The sequence below is a fragment of the Cynocephalus volans genome, chromosome 5 (genome assembly GCF_027409185.1).
Source record: "Cynocephalus volans isolate mCynVol1 chromosome 5, mCynVol1.pri, whole genome shotgun sequence".
Taxonomy (NCBI): Eukaryota; Metazoa; Chordata; class Mammalia; order Dermoptera; family Cynocephalidae; genus Cynocephalus; species Cynocephalus volans.
In genome coordinates this window covers 25315700-25335499 of record NC_084464.1, presented here as the reverse complement: position 1 = coordinate 25335499, position 19800 = coordinate 25315700, and the positions used below count along the sequence as shown (strand labels likewise).

Genomic DNA, 19800 nt, shown 5'->3' with positions numbered 1-19800 from the left:
AGTAAGCTCTACAAGGGTAGAAACTTGTCCATCTTGTTATGCATAGCAGTCTGACTACCTATCATGAAGCCATGCAATCTATATGCCATGTAAGAGTGAATGAAAGTAGATCAAACTGAAGCTAACAAGGATAATTTTCTAAAACAGGTATTTAAAATATAGAGATTTTTTTCTTAAAATTATTACAAGACAAATATAAGAATGAAATATTATAATCCTGAATTAGGTTCTCAAATGTTCAGACTTTTTAATGTACAAGAAGTATGACATTTCTGATTGAATAATATGCTATGCAATCAAATCATACATATTAATTAGAAAAGTAGAAAAAGAGATTCCACGATATTCATTAGATAAAATGGAAACAAAGTAATCATACAACAGCAACAGAATGTTAATTATGATAAACTCGTGTGATGCACTATTATGTAGTCACTTGAAACTGATGTCTGTAAGGAATTTTAATGACACTGAGAAATACTAGTGATAGATAATATTAAGAGGGAATACCATCAAATATATACCGTATGATGCCAACTATGTTTTAAAATTTATACTTGTACAATTATATGTTCATATGTATACTGTGTAAATGTACATGTATATAGTCTAGATATGTGTGTATGTATATACATCAACCTGTATACATATACATATAAATATAAATGAAATATATTAAATTATTAATAGTAGTTATTTCTGGATGGTACAATTCTAAGTGACTATAATTTTTGTGAGTATGCAGATCTTCCAAATTTTTTGCAGTGAGTGTATATTAACAAATAGTATGTCTTCTTGTAAATCTATCCATGGAGGGGGAAAGACAGACTGTGTACTATTCATACCATAATTTCTACAACACAAACCTTGGTATCAATCCAATTATCACCAGGCAAATGAGTGAAGCAAATATAATGTTTCTAAATACCTCAGACTGGCATCACAACTGATAGATTGAAGTAAACAAATACAGAGCAGGTACTATGTTGCTGAGAGCTAAGAGCTATGAGAGTTTGAAAGCTATTGGCTTTCAAGAATAGTAGACTCTACTTGAAATGGAGAAAGGAAAGATAACCCATTTTTCTGATACCAACAAGTTGTAGCTCATATTTCTACATGGAGAATGACAAAAATGTATATTCTCTTTCTGTTATCCTGCCTGTGAAATTCTTGATTGAAAAAAAATAATAACCTTAAATACAGAAGAAGCACTATGCATCAGAATGTTCATCCTAATAGTATTTATTCTGAAAAAGAACTGAAAGCTGCCACACAGCAGAACTTTGTGTGTTCATCTCTCTTGTTCTCGTGTCATTTCTTGTTTTCTGGGAGGGCTTGACATGGTTGAGAAAGGAAAACTGGTGTTTTCTTTTCCTTCCAAACACACCGGGCTGAAGCAGTACAGACGCCATGCACAGCATCACCCTCCTACTAGCACTTTGGTTTTAGTCAAGACTTGGAATCAAATTCTACCCTTACCTGGGGCTACAGAGTCTGAGAATTCCCCATAGCATTTCCCTAGGGCCTTTGGATAGTTCCACTGGTCTTTTGCCCCCTTTGCCCCTTAAGACTCTCAGATACCTATTTCTGTTTTTCTGTTATATCCTAACATTCAGATTAATTTACAATTAATGGTGTTTTCTTATGATAATCTTTTTCTCCACAGTTTATAACACATTTCTATGCTGCTTCTCTTATGTGTACCCTTGCTTAACTTATCTTCTAACTTGACTAGAAGAAAGCCCCACTCTCCTTTCAAACAAACTATAATGTAACAGTCAGGACATCTCAATGTTTAAAGAGCGGCAAGTAAAATTTGGCTAGACATGCCATACAATATCCCTACACATAAATAAACAAGCATATTAGGAAATATTTATAATAATTTTATACCTTATCTTCTACAAATCCCTATTCTGAAATACCATATACTATGGATACATGTCATTTGGGATTTTCCCCAAAATGGAGATGTAAATTAAAGCTGCTGCACAGAAAGTCCTCTGATCTGGGGGAAAATTATAGCTGTGAAGTGTAAAGACACACAGTCCAATTACAGGAACTACAAAGCTTTTCCAATAATGAAAATCAAATTATTTTAAAAATTGGGGTGATAAGAATCCCCACCCAAACCCCAAGAAATTACTCTCTGAGCATTTGTTACAAGCCTTCAAAAGGTAACGTTTCCTAACCATTTCAGCATGCATTTTTAAAGCATAAGAACAATCATAAATCAACTAAAATTTCTAGTTTACAAGTGGTTACCTAGTCTTACTCTGGTGAAATGAGATCTTTGGGTTTCATTTTAGGACAAGCAAAGAAAGTAAACTGAGGCATCAAGGTGCACTGGGAATAGCAGGGGTGTGTTTTCAGACAGCTGAGACTCAGCTCCTAGTTCCGTCACTAGCCGCGTGATACGAGGAAGAGACTCTAACGCTCCCATGTCAGCTTCTTTCATCATAAAAAAATTAAAACATAAAATTAAATAGTACCATCTGCCTCACAAGATGATTTTAATTCCTAAAAGAGATAACTGATGTAATATACCAGAAACAGAATATTCAATGAACATTATTAAGCCCTTCTTTACAGATACACACTTTTTAAATTGACCAAATAACTTTACGCACATAAGGATCAGATACAACTATAACTGTTTCATATACTGTGGGCAGTATATTTAGAATGTCACTTTTTTTAAATGATGTTTAAGTTTAAGACAGTTAAAATGTTTCATTAAAAACCCTCAAATATTACATCATGTTACACAAAGTTATCACTAGGTGGCCCTTTAAATACGTATTTGCCTACTTTGGGTTCTTCCAGTAAGCTGCATTTCATCATTTATTATGTGCCTTTGTTAGGTAAACATAATCTAAAGCAAGAGAATAAGTACATTCGCCATCTGCGTGGACATACCATGGTTTTGATACCATCAGAAGACATTTCTTTATTCATCTAAAGCTATGTACAAATGTAAGTCAACAATTTCCAGACACTGCCTTTAACCTAAAGGCATGTTTCACAAGTCAGCGACAGCTGTCGCAGTCTTAGATGTGCACCGGCCAACCACATGCCACGGCACGCTTCACTCATTCGGAAAGTCCCCCCACACGGTGTTTATACTCATTGTGAAACCAGAGAGGACAGTTCCTCCTATAACTCTTCTGGGCAAGTTTACATAAAAGAACAATTTTTCAGAAAGCCACAGAGGTTCTCTCCCAAGACTGCTGAAGTGTAACTATGGGCAAATGTAATTTTGGAGAGAGAAGCTTGCTAAAAGTAAAAAGCTAAAAAAGCTGAATAAGGGTTTATAAGGGTTAAAAACTAACAACAACAAGAAATAAAAACTTCATTCCATCTAATGAAGTAATTTTGGTAATTCCCGTTCATGCATCGCCCTACCCCAAGAAAAAAAAAGGTTAGAGTCTGCATGTTGACATATAAAGTATAACTAGTTTCCGTTCCTTTAGAAACATAATGTATTGGTCAATATACACATACATACATATATCTATATCTTCATATTTTATCTATAAATTATATAACATATATATATATACACATATGCACACACACACATACAAACACACACACACACACACACACAGAGCAAAGACAAAAATGGCAGAATACGGCTGGCCGGTTAGTTCAGTTGGTTAAGCACAGCCTTATAATACCAAGATCATGGGTCTGGATCCCCATACTGGCCAGCTACCAAAACATTTTTAAAAATTAAAAAAAAAAAAAAAAAACAAATGGAAGGAAAAACCATATTTTTAAATGGTTACTTATTAGAGGAGAAGACAGAGACAAAAGCTGCAATCCTCTGACAATATTTGCCTTTCTATATTCCACTTTGGAACCATGTAAATATTTTATGTAATTATAAAATAAAAATTTTAAATAAAAACAATCTGCAGAAATCAAAAATAAAGTGTGACAAATGAGTTTCAATATGTATCAAGTTGTGGCATAACGATGCAGAGAGGAAAAAGTGACATTAAAACACATTAATTCTACTATATATCTATATATACCCCCAAGGGGACATATGCTAAGGACAAAAGAAAATGCAGAAAAATGTTGACGGTGTTGGCGTTACTATTCTAAAATTGCTGTGTATACATCGTGGGAGAAATTAAACAGGTAATTCTATCATTCCAGGAGTCTTTGAGAACAAGGATTCACATTGGGAGAGAAAGGTGAAAGATCAAAGAGGTAAAGTAAAAACCGTGTAGTCCTGATTTTAATTTTAAAATATATATGTGCGCTTGTGTATGTACATGTGCACACACACACAGTCCACTGAACAGGCCTAGAAACAACGGCGAACCCAGTAGCAATGAACACACCTAGCGCTTAGCCTGTGCTTCCCAATGCCATCTCCCAACATTTCTGGCTTCCCACCAATAGAATATTTCAATAGCTGGACACCAAGAGCAAGAGCACACCTGACCATGGAAAAGTAGGAGCAAAGACTTGAAAGCAGAAAGGAACAGAGCCAGTTTAGATGAGCAAATGGCCCCACCAGCCAGAGGCTGGCAGGTGAGCACACCTGCAGTGACTGCCAGGAGAAGCAGCCTGTCCTGGAAGTAAAGGAAGCTATCCTGACTCAATGAGTATCTATGCAGCGCTCAGCTGGCTGCACCTATGAACGATGGTATTTGAACTTTACAATGTCCATGTGCAGCAGGCATGAACTCTCTCCTTATTTACAGATGAGGATGTTAAGGCTTATCTATTACACAGAGAGTACATGGAAAAGTCAAGATCCTAAGCCCAAATATGCATTCCTAATACGTATATGGTCATTTCCACCAGGCTACTGGACTAGGTGCCTTAGCGTTTGGGGAAGGTAATGGTGTCGGTGTAAGGACAGGTTAGAGAGACACAGACCAACCTAATCAGACAAGGGGCTTCAATTTCTCCTCAAGAGCAACAGGGACGCAGAATCTGAGCATCCACTGACCAACATGCCACACCAGAGAGCCCACTATCCCCAGCAACACCCCAGAAATCAGGATCCTCTCAGGGAATACCTTGTTATCTTTCAGCCTCATTGTAATGTTACAAACCAGTTTATCAAATTCTAACTCTTTCTCATGATAACAGTTACACCTAAAAAGGAAACAAAATTTCACAAAAGAAATACTTGCTCTACATAATAAAAACTGTTGAGATCACAAATAGGGCATGTAAGAAAAAGGAAACTTGTTTAATAAAACTGCTCAAACTTGCCAGGAATGTATAAGATAATTAGTTGAAAAACCACAAGTTTAATTTGTTTTTAAATAACCTTGAATCAACTGTAAATCATCCACCCATCTTTCTTTCTATATATAAACAGCATTTTATTACCTGAACAAGAAGAAACTTTTTGGCTATTTGTGTTGACTTGTAAACAGAGACTTGGGTGAAGTTTAGATCTCTAAAAGCCCTTATTGGATTTTTAATATTCTAGTCATTTAAAGAGAAGCCATTGGTTCAGCAGAGCAACTGCATGACAGTCCCTGCCTTGTGCAAAGCCTACACACGCCACCAAACACCAAAGCCCAGGACTGCCACCCCGCGCATTTCCTGGGGAGTTCAAATGCCACTCGGATCCTCCCCCTCAGAGGGCAGACCCACCCAGCAGCCACATCTTAGACCTGAGAAAGAGCGAGACGAGGGGCCACAAACATGCTCAGAGGGAGGCTCTCATGACAAGGCGTGTGCACCCAAACCACCTTAAATACAGATGAATCCGGCCACCATAAATTGCACTTATCTCAAGCTTCCATATACCAAAAAGATCTCTCCATTTTAGCACCTGCTTCAAGAGTGCTTCTAATATTTGATAACCTATATCCCACAGTAAATGTTATAGTTACAGACGGTTGAGAGAATCACCGCCACACACACCCCTTTTTTTGTCTTCCCAACTCTGCCATCCTCCATTGGATAACCAGGAGTTGGCTACACTCTGGAATCTAAAAGTTCATAGGCACAGTGAATAGCTACCCTGACATTTTCTTTTACTGACATTCAGATTAAAATGCATTAAGCAGCCAGTGTGCTCAGTAAACACCACATAAACACTTCGAGGCTTGATTTTGGTTTGAATTGAGCAGACTAGTGCAGAGAAAATAATACAAGAATGTTCCCAAGCAGAAGTAACAGCTTCACTGTTTTGCTCCAAGGACAGCCAGTACCTAGGAAGAAAATGTAACAAAATAAGCCTGTGTCTCAGTTTCACAAAGATTTAAGACATTTTTATTTAAGTAATACTAAACAGGAGAAAATCTGGTTTTAATTTCTAGAGTTATTCAACTGAACTGGAAAGGTATTTTTAAAAACAAGCATTCTCTATAGAAGCTGAATGTGGAATTGTCCAATAGAGAGGTACCATTAACAACAGATTGGCCATACGTGTTTTTAGATATCTCATGAAACACAAGCAGTGCCTTACTAAGAAAAAAAAGTAAGATTTTGGAAAGAGGTGGTGGGCATTTTTGGTTGCAAGGCCAAGAAGTGTTTGTAGAGAGAAGGAGTAATGAAATATAAGCCATCTCTCAATCCTGAGCATTTAATGTCTGGATGACAAAGTTCAGAACACTACGATCATAATTCTTCATTCAAGCCACTGTTCCTTCCCTTACCTAAATAAGTGGGAAAATGTTGACTTGTGAGCCTCTGTAATATGCTGTTTTCATGGCCAATGTTGAGATGCCTTCCCATGGGCAGTCTTACACTTTGCCATGGCCCACCTGCCCTTATCACTGGACCCCGTGGTACCTGGAACTCATGACTTTTTAAAGAAACAAAGAACTGGCTAAAATGGCAATTCCTGCTTAACAGAAAACCTGGAAAAGGCCAGAAATGCCCATAGGCACAAAAGCTGCTTAAAAAAATGGTGGTTCCAGAGGCATCATAACTGTGAAATGGGAACAGCAGGAATCCAGCATATACAGTTCACTTATAAATTCAGAGAGTCTCTAGCCACATCCCAAAACTATGCAAGCTACTCAGTACTCAGATCTGAAAAGCAAGGAGTACCGCTCTGAATACACCAGTTCGATGAACCCAAAACAAGGGTCTGAAATTCTTCCCTGCTGGCTTACTGAGAAGACTAAGTATTCCATGACTGCAGTGACGGCTTACAACGGAGACAGCAGTAAATTAAAATGCTTCCTGCTGGGAGCACCCATAGGAATAAGGGGGCCTGCATGCAACTACCTTAAAGCAAACAGAAACATCACCACCCTCAGCCAATCCCAAAAGCAGAGTGAGTAAACAGCCAAAATGTGTAACAACAATCAGCAATGGGATGGAGTAGAAAAATGTGTTTGTGTCAGAAGAGCTGCTTCTGAGAAACAACCCTGCCCCAGTGGCCATGTGACCTGGGACTAGTCACCCCACCTGCCTGGCACTATTCTAAGCCCGTCTCCCCAGCACTGTGAGGACAATGAGGTGGCAGCACGCAGGGTGGGGTCGAGCACAGTGCCTGGCATACAGTGAGTAGCCAGTCAACTCAGTTTCCTCCATTTTCCCTAGGATGTCTTCCCAAAACACTATTTCACCTGCTGGTCAACTGTACAACTTCCTGATTCCTCTAACAATGACCTTGGAACAGTGCCTCCTACCACTGAAAACCGCACAGTGTTTCTATGTCCTGGTATATCATTGTAGAAGGATTACACTTTACACTAGCATGTCCTCAAAATTAAACATTTCAAGACGTACACACATCTTGTAGGCATCTTCTTACTTCTACAAGCCTCAGTGTTCCTCTTTCTAAAACAGGACAATGAAAGCACCACCATGCCACAGTTTTTTTTTTTTTGAAGGATTGAGGTAATGAGATTAGGACAGGTCGAGAAATGCAAGAGGAACTTAATAAATGTTGGCCATAATCCTTAATAATACACACGAAATATTATTACATATGTTTAACTTTTAGACTACTACTCAAGTTTAGAATATCAAAGTATTTGCAAATACAGAAAAACATTTTTTGAACACAATCTTAGTCCAAAAAATCTATGAAGGCAATTCAGATACTCAGGACAACTAAGGTAGCATAGATCTCAACTTACGGTGGGGTAATGTCCTGATAAACCCATCGAAAGTTGAAAATATCATAAGTCAAAAATGCATTTAATACAACTACCTACCAAACACCATAGCTTAGCCTAGCCTATCTTAAATGTACTCAGAACACTTAAACTTGACTACAGTTGGGCAAAATCAACTAGCAAAAAGCCTGTTTTATGATAAAGTGTTGAATATCTCATGTAATTTACTGAATACTGTACTGAAAGTGAAAAACAGAGTGGTTGTATGGGTACTCAAAGTATGGTTTCTACTGCGTGTATAAAAATGTGTACCGCTTTTGCACCATTGTAAAGTCTAAAACTTGCAGTCGAACCACCGTGACTGTAATTTTTCTTGTTAGTTTCTATATTGCTAAAATTATTAAAAACCTTCTCATGAGGAATTCTGGGCAATTTAAATTACATTTATTTCATCTCTTTGCTTGATGTTTCACAAAAGATACTTAACATTTTTTTGAAAAATCACATTCATTATAAAATAAATTTCAAGTATTAAAAATACAAATTAAGTGCTACATTTCAAATGGGTAGAATTTAAAAGATAATTATAAAGCATGGCTTCCCAATATTTGGAAATATCCATTATTACCAAATTTTATTAGGCATATTTGCACCACTATGGATGTGATAGCATTTCAACAGGCATGCACTGTTAAATTTAAATTGCAATTTTAATTGATAATAAATTAGGTTTGAGATTTGTCATAAAAAGGTGTTTACATGCTACGACAGGGTGCTAACAAATCCTCCAAGGCACTAATGGGTCAATCACTACTAATGAATGATCCCTTAACATAAAGGGGTACACTTCATCACCATCAACTTACTAAAGAAATTAATGGGCTAGCTCAAGGCTGTGTCTGTTGAGCAATTCCTGGGGACACCATTCACAACGTATTCTAGAGATGACAGCACAGTGGCATCCTCACCCTGACACCGCCTTTAAAAATGTGCCCAACTCTTGACATGCTAAAGGAAATACACAAAGAAAGCTGCCCTGACATGTCAACATAAATTCCAACATGTTCCCTACCCCCATTTGAGATTCATCTCACATATCTGAAGCCAGTGCTTAACATGGAAGGAAGCTGTCCTGACCCTCCATCCACTGAGCAATACATGGGACCCTCTTAGGACCCAGGTGCCAAGCTGCTTCTCTGAGGGATGATGGATGTATTTGGATCCACACATGGTCACACCAACCTTACGAATAAAAATGCCCAGTAGGTGACTAGGGTTAGAAACACCTGAATGTGATAAAAGAAAGTCAAGATACACACAAGGTTTCCTCACCCTAGTAATCTCATTTAGTCTAGTGTTCTAAACAAGTCATTGAAATACCAGGGCTGTACTCAGGCATGCTGACTTTAAGGGCTTTGAGGGGCATTAACAGGGTAATGGGATGGGGGGTTAGGCTAAAGCTTCCCAAGGTACACTGTGGTGCCCCCACTGAGTCCCTCATTAAAAAGCTGCTGTTCTACAGCTCAATGGAAAATGTTATTGTGTAGAAAATAGGCTACATTTCCCCTTAGGAAAAAAAAAAAATCATACATTTGATTGGTGTCTTGACAGCCTATAAAAGTCCATAAATTGTTCCCCAAAATAATAAAATATTAATACACGTTTATTTACTGACTATAACAATGTTCATTGGGAGGGGAAGTTCACTTATAATTCTTACTCAGGAAGCTAGAAACCCATTTTTTCTGACTACCAGTCACAGCTTTAAAATAGTGGTCTTGACAGGGGCAGGCCCACCCACAGAATACATCATTTACATGTGTGGCATTGAAAAAAAAAAAAACTTTTTATTATGGAAGCTCCAAATGTATATGAAAATAGAGAGACCAGTAAAATCTCATATTCACATTCTGACCCATCTTCACCAATTATCTGAATTCTTTCACCGCCTCTGAGATCCACCCTCAGATTATTCTGAAGCAAAACTCTATGTGAATTTTTGTTTGTCATAATGATCAGAGTGTGCCACTGGCACTTAGAGGATAGACATCAAAGTTGCTAGAAATCCCACGAAGCCCAAGACAGTCTCTAAATACAAACTCTAGAAAGGCCACTAATAATCCTGCAAGGGAACGCTGGTAGCATCTAGTTCAAAGAGAACAACTTCTGCACTTGATGCTCAAGCCACAGATGCCCACAGAGCTAAGATCAAACCCAGGAAAATGGCAAATACTGCTCTATAAGCACTCATGTGCATACAAATATCTTACGAAACACCTGCCCAATAAACCGATTTTGTAAGTAAAGAGAATAGGTAAAAATAGAGACTTTATAATCAAAAGTGAGGATATTTAAGGTAAACATTAATTAAAAAAAAAAAAAAAAGATAGTGAACTCAGACTTACCTATTTGGAATTTAAAACTCACTGAAAAGCTACCAGCACCAAAACAGTATAGTATTAGCACAGGAATAAATGAGTGGACAGGGCCAGGACTCTAAGTCTATGTGGCAAGTTACTACATGGCAATTCTGTGAGAAAAGGGTTCTTCACTTAGTAAACAATCCTGGCAATCTGGCTTTATTTCTCGGGGAAGGAAATAGACTCCCTACCTCACAATATATACGAAAATAGGTACAAATGGATTAAAGATCTAAAAGCAAGATATACCAATTATAATGAATTCAGGCATCAATCATAAGACAAACCATTATTTTATGTATCACTGAAAGAAAAAAATACTACTAGCTAAGCTATGATACCTTATTATAAGAAACAACTGCAGAGATGTGAAGGTATTAAAAAAAACTATGCATTTTAGAATTGATGAAATATTACTTGATAACCTAGACCTATTCCTATTAGAAATATTAGAAGAAACTTTAGGAGAATAGTTGTATAGTTGCAGGTTAGAACAGAATAACTGCTGACAGACTTGACTGCATAAAAGTTTTTAAGTTCTTTATGATAAAATGGTCCCACACACAGAACTAAAATATAAGCTGACAGAATCACTGTAAATGTTAAGACTGAGAACGCATTAATACCACCACTCCCCCACCCCCGAAAAGAAAACACTCCTTAAAACTGATGAGAAAAGGAAAACATCTAAGAGAAAGTGAGTGAAGGCTATGAACAGTTCACAGAGGGTCAAGGGCAACGGCCCATAAACACATGCAGTGCAAATCTTTAAAGACAGCATTTTCTATCCATCACAATTAGCAAAAATAAAATCCAGGGACGGTGTGGGTAAGGAGAAAGAGGCGCTGCTACAAAAGTTTCATTAAGAATGCTAGCTGTAGCTACTGAAATCTATCAATGTGGGTGTGCTTTGCCTTAGTAATTGCAATTTGGGGAATCTAGCCTATAAAAATAAAAATAAATAGAATTACGTACCAAGGATGTTGACTGCAGAGATTTTTATTGACAAAAATAAAAACAAATGAGAAAAAAGCAAAAACAAAATGTACTAACTTATTCTATTATATCAAATAAATAATTGAATAAATTAGGCAAATTTATATTGTAGGTGATATAACTAATTAAAATATGTATTAGTATCTGTATGTAATGACCTGAAGGATGTCTACACCAACCCCTTAAGTGAAAAAAAAAAAAAAGTAAGCTACAGTATAACATATATAGTAGCCCATCCTTTTGGTAAAAAAGAAAAAAAATTAACAATCCACTCTCTCTGGATATTTATTCCTATAACTAGAAAGACATAGAAGTAGACAGAGCAAACTGTCATCAGCTCAGAGAGGAAAGACAGACAGACCAGCCTGCAGATTCATGGCCCATCAAATAGATCCTTTCTCTAAATAAATAAAATTGGAATTCTTTTTCTGCCTCTGAAGGAGGCTCTCCTCTGCAAACCTTTCTTAAGTCAGAAGGTCTAGATCTGAGACACTGTTCTGCTACTGGCAGTTGTATATTTTCTATATCATCATCTACAGTCATTTCTTAGACATAAATTTAGAAAACTGGGCTAGATAGTCCATTATCAATATTCTACTCTACTTTTTTATAAAACTGCAAGAGAAGCATAATCTTTCCATCGTTTACACAATCTTCTTCAATAAAACACAAACTTTATGACAAAATATATGAAAACACAATCTGCTCTATTTTCTCCTTCTAAACACAAGTCCCAAAAAGGTACAATTGAAATGAAGACAAAAATAAAAATATTCACTCACCTCTATCTAAACTGAGACAATTTCTCCCCAAAATAAATTGTTTGGGGCATTGTTTAGGTTTGGAGGCAAGAAATCTAGTACCCTGTGTTCAAGGAAAATCAGTGAGATATAACTGAAAAACGTACTTAATTTTAAGTAAAACACACACACTCGAAGAGCAACTCGCTCGTGATGCCTCTGGAAGCATCACACAGCTGTTCACTTTTGCTACAGACAAGACACAGAGGAAGAAATGTTCTTAAGTACAGCAGAGCCTGGATGAGGGTTTTTCTACTGGCACAACAGGTATAAATTAGAACTGTTACTAGCTCACTATTGATATAAACATCCTATTAAATAGTCAAATCTGAATGTTATACTACCTCTAAATTGTTAAAAATCAATTTTAGCAATACATATTTTAAGCAACTTCTGCTAATGGTGTGTGTATATAATAAACTAAATTTAGCAAGTATATTCAAATACTTTCCCAAACAATATTAAAAGCAAGTCCAAACTAAAAAACTTGCAAGTTTCTAAGACAATTCTAAAACATATGAGTGTCGTACATATGTTTAAGTACATGAACTCAAAATGTACTCTTATTTGTCCTTATCCTGGCCATAAAATATTTCTACTTTACTTACAATGATCCTACCCTAAAGTTGCTACTATCACACATGGACTGAAAAATCTAGTCAAGGGACCTGTTCCATTCAGCAGCCTTCCTTCCTGTTACCTGGTCACAACCCTCTTGCCACTGAAGACACATGCCAAGACAATTAAGATTTCGTAAGACATGACTTTTATTTTCAAAAATTTAGATCACACAAATTTTCTGCATTGAGAAAAAAGTTTTAAAAAATTGAGTCATTCTAGCTCCATAAAGAGCATGAAAAAATTAGCATAATGAACATATTACTATTTTTCCCAGTTGTTACAGTTTCTTTCTACAAAGAACAAAACAAAGTGATATAGTCTCAAAAATCTACAAATAATTTAGTTCTACTTTAGATCTATAGTATTTTAAAAAATATATAAATCCACATATTTCTTTATTAAAGACAGAAAGAAAGCTAGAATCAGATCAACAACACTTCACTGTTGTGTAGTAGAATGAAACTTTTAAAGAGGAGAAAATAATTTCATTTCAAATTTTTCTTATCTTTTAAGAGGATTTAACTTCTACGAACATCATAACAGATTTGCACCACCTGGTGGAAAAGCAAAGATTCAAACACAGTTAAATCTCTTTATTACAGAGTCAATCTTAACTTCTTTTGGATCAAAGTCCTTCTTAGGACTCCAATGAAAAAAGTCAGGATCCCTTCCTCTCCAAAAAGCAGGCACATACATGCACACTCATACAGGCGCAGACTCAAACACACAGACAATAAGCAGTTCAGCTATTGCTGAACCCATTCATTTATCTTTAGGCTTATATTTCTCCTTCACTGCCCAGCACCTGAATTCTCACCCTACAGTTGGGGAATCCACCACTGTGTGAGTCCTGGTGGGCAGCCAGGCCCGATGCTTGCCCCCAAACCCTCAATACAGGATTTCAGAAGGGTCTGTGCTCCCCACCAAGGTGCATCCAGGGTTCTGGCTCACAGCTTTCTTCCACTGGTTCCTATCTATGTTTTAAAGACCGAGACCCACCTGCATGTGGATTATGCCAGCAGCCTGATACCCTTCCAATGAATTCTTTCTCTGTGTTAAAGTGTCTGCTTCTACTCTTGGCAATCAAGAAGCTGGACTGTACATTTGTACTTTATTACAAAGCCTATGCCAGGAACCCTGCCCTCCCCAACCCCCCAACCTGCACACCAAACAACCAATCCTATGGCCTTCTAACCAATTTGGCACCAGTGGAATAAATGAGGTTTCAAAAGCTACTGGAAGACAAGGAAAGAGGATGAACAGTTGCAAAATGAAAGAACATCACTTTTATTAGAACTGAAGCAGGATTTCCACACTCAACCCCAAAGAGATGCTTGTTGCCAGGACATCATACACATGGCTCTCACTGGTATTTGTGACAATCAGGTAAACTGTCCTTTTACTTTAAGTTGTGATCTTTGATAAATAGCATGGTTTCGATCAGAGATGACCAGCAAACCTTTAATGAAAGATAACTGGTAAAGAAAAGCTAGGTGGCACAGAAACAAAAGATAATTCCTGTTGACATATGCATGTCTTTAACTAACAAAATACAGGTGTGCACCTTTTGCCCTGTAGGGGTGGCACATGAGGACAAAGACATCAATGCTCCTTCAGCTGAGCTGACGAAATCCCAATTTGAAAATGGCAGTCCCGGTTTTCGATATAATCCCAGATTTTTTTCTTTCTTTTTTTTTTTTCTTAAAGTAGAAATAGACAAATCTAAATCCTGTTAGTTTACATAAACACATAACAAAGACCGAGAAATGATAAAAAGTTTGCCCAAGGACATACAGCTAGTCTCTAACAAGAGATAGCACCAAGGATATAATAATATCTATTTGATGTACAAGTTACCCTGCCAGGTATATTACACAGAGTGCCTATTTTAATCCTCACCACAAATCAGTGATGGATGTATTATACTCATTTTACAATGTAGAAAATGACACTCTGAAATTAAATGGTTCATCCACAGAGCTCATAAGAGACAGAGTAGAGATTCACATTTGTTAATTTCTAAAGTTCACCTTGGTCCCTTCCTGGCTTTAGGGTTTGGGGAAGGGGAAGGGTGGTTCTTAACTTTTTCTGTGTGCTCTGTATGCCTTTGCAGTCTAGTAAAATCTATGGATCCTTTTTCAGAATGTTTTTAAATGCATAAAACACACAGGATAAAAAAAGGAAAACAATTACACCAAAATACAGTTCTCGCGCATTAAAAAATGCAATTGAGAAACAGTAATATCTGTGCTTCTTTATGAAAGCATTACATAAGACCTAATAGAGCACCTAATAACTACGTATTTTGCCTTCAACAGAAAAGATATCAACAGATAAAAGATTAAAACACATTGAATTTGCATGAATTAATCTCTAACAGATATGTTCCTTAATTTTTCCTACACAGGATGCCTGAAAAAAAGAAAAAGAAAAACAATAAACGTAGAATTTATTATTCAGATTTCATTCTTCATGTTGAAGAATATTTAAAAAAACAGCAAAACACTGCTGCTACCTATTAAATACACTAAATTCTTTGCTATAATGTGCAATGAAACTTGTTTTCCCACCACACATAACTGCATTATCCACAAATATGTTCATTGTGGATACATCATCTTCTCCAGAATGCTGCTCTTCTAACCTGTAATAACTCAGTAATAAATTGCAGAAAGGAATATGGTTTCATGGATCAGTAGTCAGGAAATGTAATTTTTGTAACTTTTTCACCATACAATCTCACGAAAATCATCACTGATTGCCTTGGATTGGATGTTCCCCCCAACCCCCGCCAAAAGTTGACCCCCAAAGTGACAGTGTTAAGAGGGTGGGAAATCCTATTATGGTAATTGAAAGGTGGAGCCTTGAAGAAGTGATTAGATTACAGGACCATACTGTAGTGAATGAATTAGTAATGGTGGTCAGGGGCGTGGTTCTGAGGGCTTTAAAAGGAGAGCGCCTGAGGAACTATCCCTCTCTCTGCTCCACCATTTTGTGTCATCTGAGACCCCTGAGTCACTGTCACCACCACCAAAGAAGACCCTCACCATAAGTGTTCCCTGTAGTGTGGACTTCCCAGCCTCTGAAACTGTACGCAATAAATTTTGTTTTCTTTATAAATCACCCAGTTTCAGGTATTTTGTTATAAGCAACAGAAACAGACTAATACACTGATCAATACATGAATGATCACAATAGCAAATACACAAAGAAACTGACACAGATGAATATCTGTTTTGTTTCTACACTTCTCTTGGGTGTACTAAATAGCCAGACAACCAAAAGTTCTCAACAATTACGAGACTGGGGCATGACTAACAAGACAAATAATGCATTAATGCCTGCTATACTGTTTTCAACGGAAAAGCTGCAAGTAAAAAGAGACAGACCTCGTCCACCCTAAGCATGATACACACTTCCTCCATGACCCACTCCTTAACACCCACTCCATCCCTCACTACCACTCCTCACTGTTCAATTCACCCTGGAGATTAGCCTTTACTCACACCGTTGCCTCTGTCCAGGAGATCTGGCCAACTCCTTTGTTCTCCAAGACCCAGCTCCCACATACATCATCTTCTCCAGAATGCTGCTCTTCTAACCTGTATTGTTAGCTGTTTGTGTCCATCTGCACGACCATGTAAGTCACCTGTGGAGCTCTGCACCCCTGAGGTCTACAAGAGGTACCCACAATAGGGCCTGACAAATTAACTGTAGGGTCAACAGCAAATGCTCAGTCAATGTCTGAAATAACTTAAAATTCTCATGCTGTTGCCACCCTAACAAAAGTATTTCCACAAACACCATATAACTGTATAATTTATATTACTTATATAGTTTCCAAAGGATTTCAAAAATTATCATTTTTAATATCCGCTAGTACATAGGATCAGTTTATTATTACCCTACATTAAAGGATATTTAAGGCACTTCCAGTATCTTGCTATTAAAGACAACACCAAAATTGAGATCTTTGAGCAAATAACTTTTTGCTCCTGTTGAATTATTTCCTTGGGATAAATTTCAAGAAATAGAACGCCTGGGCAATGGAGTTTATTCCTGGGTATAAATCTACTGAAAGCTCTACTATGTCATCGACAAATGAGTACTACTGTTCCCCACAAGCTCAGAAGCTCTGGGTGTTATTTCTTTAGAATATCGAATGCATTGGTAAATCACAATGGTCTACACATTGTTCACATTTTCACTTTTTATTGCAGAGAATAATTACCCATATATGACTTTATCATTTGTAATTTCCTTTGTCCATTTACCTGTTACCTTTTCATATTTTAAAATAAGCTACCTTTTTAATATTAACTTTACTTGTCAGTTCTGAAATAAATATTTCATACTTTTATATCTGTCATGCTTCTTATTTCTGAGTTTCAGAAACAACCAACTTTGCTGATATGCACACAGGTTCACAGAGCAAGGACACATGAAAAGCAAAATATACTATGTGCAGCGTTCCACTGAAATTAAACTTATCTAGATTTACCTGTCAACGGGTCCGGACACTGCACCCCTCTGAACTGTTCTCATCATTTCATTAAATAAAAAAAAAGAAAGAAAAGCATGATTGCAATTTTTCCTAAAACAGGAAAGCATATAAATTTGAAAAAGATAATGTGTTATTTAAATGTTAATCTTATTTTCATTTACAGTATGTCCTATCAACAGAATTCTGTAGAATGAGTCAGGATACTTTCAGAAAAATTAATTAGTGACTCCAACAAACAGACATACTCCAAATTTATTTTATTTTTCAAATAACTTGGGAATACAGAACAGCTTTCACTGTCACAGTCTAAACTCATAGATCAATTTTAGCCAAGTCTATGGATGTGTATGTACAGTTGGGCCTCTGTATCGTGGGTTCCACTTCATGGATTCAACCAACTTTGGGTTGAAAACATTTTTTTTTTTTAAATTTATCTGTATTGAACATGTACAGAACTTTTCTTGTCTTTATTCCCTAAACAATACAGTATAACAACTATTTACACAGCATTTACATTGTATTAGGTATTATAAGTAATCTAGACATGATTTAAAGCATGTGGGAGGATGTGTACAGGTTATATGCAAATCCTATGCCATTTTATATAAGGGACTTGAGCATCCACGAATTTTGGTATTTGAGGGAGGTCCTGGAACCAATTCCCCACAGATACGGCGGAATGACCGTATGTACCAACATATAGACGCTGGTACATGTATACACACACTTTCTGTAACCAAAAATAATAATATCCACATCCATGAGGTGTCAGTAGCTCTTCATCCATTTGGTACCAAGGGCTTGATTCACACAAATGATATTTTTGCCAAATCTAACATGTTCCCAGCCCCAAGCTCACTCAAGTTATTTTCTCCAGTATATTTTCACTGAGATCCTGCACTTCCAGGCTGTTGCAGTGACATGTTAGGTCAGGATGCCACATGTGGCCTGGTCCAACCCTTGGGTCAAGAAACCATGCCATTGGTCCAAGCTCCTCTCCTCACCCGAGGCTCTCAACCCTGAATTCCTCTCTCCTTTCTTTCAGGCACCCACAATGAGGGGAAATCAGAAACTTATAAGTAGGTTTTATGACACTGGAACACAGAGAAGTAGTTCTCTGTGGACACAGAAAGTAGAGAGAATTCTCATGTTGGGGGGTAGCTTTCCTACCAAATCAGAAAACACATTTTCCCTTCCCCATCCCTCCTGGCGGCTTTAGTTGCTCTATGGCCCTTATCACTCTGCACGTGGTGTTATAACTTGGGGCTTATCTCTCCTATTGAACTGCAGCATCGCTGAGGCTAAGACTGATGCCAGAGTCACCTGGGCATCCCCCACAGCACTGAGGGGGCACAGCGCCTTGCAGGACATTTATCAAACATGTGCAGAGTGCACAAGAAAAAATATACAATTTACAAAGAGTAGAAGGTCTAAACTTTTACTTCATTTAATAAAACTCTTCTAAAATTTGTATCATAGATGCTATTGCCAAAAATACGATTTTGAAAGCCTGAGGGAGAAAAAAGTAATCATTTTATAAACCTGTTACAGACTTGTCTCAAAAGACACATTGATATCAGTGTTTCATAGAAGTACAAGATTCAGACCAACATGCACATACATAACTCCACACTTGACTCTTGCAACAAATGCACGTACTAAAAGACCATTTAATGTTTACGAAATCCATTATTTAACTACAGCACTTTGGCTGCATCACGTACATTACTGGCATGTGTGAACTGTTACATCAGACCTCATTCCGGACAGCACACAGCTGCAATGCCAAGTGTGAGGTGACTGTCTATAAAAGATCTGCATAATCCTGTCCACCCTCTAACCAGGGACTTCCTGATTTCACTTTACAATGAATGAGCTCTGAATTCTCACTTCTTACATATCCAAATTCCACAATGGCTTTATTGTAAAATGTATACCTATCCAAGTACTTTATTTTCAAGAATTTACACTTGATAAGCATACCATCCACAAAAAAACAAACAAATAAAACACTCTGCTAGTGTAAAGTAAAATACGAAGAGGAATTACCTTCTCAGTTCTAAGAATCATACAAAAACATGGCTATTATTAAGAGGATTTGGATGTGCCATAATCCAATAATGTCCTTCCCAAAACTAAAGATGACATTTTTTTTTAAAGGTGAAACTGGAACTTGATGTAATCAGAGTTACCACTTCCTCCATATCAACTTAAAGATGGGGCCTCTAAGGTTGAGTAGAGTGAGCTCTGGGTCCAGAAAGATCCAAGAACATTTCTCTGTAAATTATCTGATAATCTCTCTTACAGACCTTGTTTTGCCCCTTCCAGTGATGACCTGAGAATGTCTACATAACAATATTTATTCTCATGTACAGACCTTCCCACAAGACGAACTAGCACAT

At 37.1% G+C, this 19800-nt stretch overlaps 1 protein-coding gene across 1 annotated transcript in view; it reads right to left on the bottom strand.

Annotated features, from left to right (window-relative positions):
- Positions 1-19800, bottom strand: part of HIVEP1 (HIVEP zinc finger 1) — a 146581-nt gene that overhangs the window by 108264 nt on the left and 18517 nt on the right. The window lies entirely within an intron of this gene.